Consider the following 1,870-nt stretch of genomic DNA (forward strand, 5'->3'; position numbering starts at 1 on the left):
TCCCTGTATTACTCAGTGTTCCTGCAAAACTTCAGCCTCTTGAACCACAGATACTGATCTACAATTAAAATAAGAATGCTTACTTTCATTTCCCCCATAAATATTTGTTCTCTACAACCTTCATTATGGAGCCATTGGCTTCCACTTAAAGGATAATAAAACTTCTCTTATCTTACCTGGAGGCAGAGCCTTACATTCCAGGATAGGGAACTTCCCCTCCTCCCTAGAAAGACCTCTGAAAAGAATGTAGAGAACTCCCTCTCCATGACTTTGCATGTCAAAAGTGGGGAAAATCCTCAAAAAGACTGTTTTATCTTCCCAGTAGAGATAGCTATTTAGATTCCAAAAGGTGAGAATCTGTTCCTAAGGAAAATGTGTTTACCTTAGGGAACAAAGCTTTTTCCCTCTCCTTTGAGGAGAGTCTCTTTCCTATATGAACTCTCAGGCTTGAGGACAATTCAGCAAAGTCACTGTGGCTACTCATTGCTGTGAGTAAAGCTCTGATCTTTGACTCCGAGACCTGATGTTTCGGCTAGTATCTATTTATTTATCATCTCTATGTGCTTATTTATGACTATGCAAGTGGGATAAGGTCTCACACCCATCACAATTTCCTTTTTTTTTTTTTTAAGAGACAGGATCTTGCTATACTGCCCAGGCTGGTCTGAAACTCCTGGCCTCTAACAATCTTCCCACATTGACCTCCCAAAGTATTGGTATTACAGACATGAGATACCTTGCCTGGTCCCATCACAGTTTTTGATTTGACATAATTCTCCTTTAAAAAATTGGTAAATTGTGCTTGCTTCAGCATATATATACATATACATATATAAATTTTTTTTTTTTTTTTTTTTTTTTGAGACAGAATCTCACTCTGTCGCCCAGGCTGGAGTGCAGTGGCGCGATCTCAGCTCACTGCAAGCTCCGCCTCCCGGGTTCACACCATTCTCCTGCCTCAGCCTCCTGAGTAACTGGGACTACAGGTGCCCGCCACCACGCCCGGCTAATTTTTTGTATTTTTAGTAGAGACAGGGTTTCACCGTGTTAGCCAGGATGGTCCCGATCTCCTGACCTCATGATCTGCCTGCCTTGGCCTCCCAAAGTACTGGGATTACGGGCGTGAGCCACCACACACTGCCTAGCATATATATTAAAATTGGATGATACAAAGTAGATTAGCATGCCTCCTGTGAAAGGATGACATGCTGAAATGGAAATTCGTGCTCCATATTTTTTCTTAATTGGTAAATTACTCTTTAATGGTGAATTACTCAACATTGTGGAGGTTTTTTGTTTTTGTTTTTGTTTTTGTTTTGAGACAGAGCCTCACTGTCTCTCAGGCTGGAGTGCAATGACATGATCTTGGCTCACTGCAACCTCCACCTCCTGGGTTCAAGTGATTCTCCTGCCTCAGCCACCTGAGTAGCTGGGATTACAGGCACATGCCACCACATCCGACTAATTTTTGTATTTTTAGTAGAGATGTGGCTTTGTCATGTTGCCCATGCTGGTCTTGAACTCCTGGCCTCAAGTGAGGCTCACGTCAGCCTCCCAAAGCATAAGCCACCGCTGTGGGCCTGTATTTCTAATATATACATACAAGATCATTTATGTAGTTTACTGCCCAAAATGGAAGAAACCTCATCATGAAGAGACATTTAGAAAACCTAAATTGATGGACATTCTAAAAATATATTTGTCTGTAAAGACTAACTTCTGGTTCTTATTTTTATTTTTATTTATTTATTTATTTTATCTTGCCCAAATTCCTATCTTAAGGGTCTGGAGAGTCATGTCCTACAAACTATAAATTCTCATCAGAGGTTTGATTTAACCCTGTATATTGTGACTTACTTTCCAATCTGAC

At 40.7% G+C, this 1,870-nt stretch overlaps 1 non-coding gene across 1 annotated transcript; it reads left to right on the forward strand.

The window, feature by feature from the left end:
* The first annotated feature begins 1,134 nt into the window (after positions 1-1,134).
* On the forward strand, positions 1,135-1,238 carry LOC115900150. Its single transcript, XR_004059825.1, has one exon. It is a non-coding gene; the product is annotated as a U6 spliceosomal RNA (small nuclear RNA).
* Positions 1,239-1,870: the final 632 nt, after the last annotated feature.

The sequence above is a fragment of the Rhinopithecus roxellana genome, chromosome 10 (assembly GCF_007565055.1).
Source record: "Rhinopithecus roxellana isolate Shanxi Qingling chromosome 10, ASM756505v1, whole genome shotgun sequence".
Classification (NCBI taxonomy): Eukaryota; Metazoa; Chordata; class Mammalia; order Primates; family Cercopithecidae; genus Rhinopithecus; species Rhinopithecus roxellana.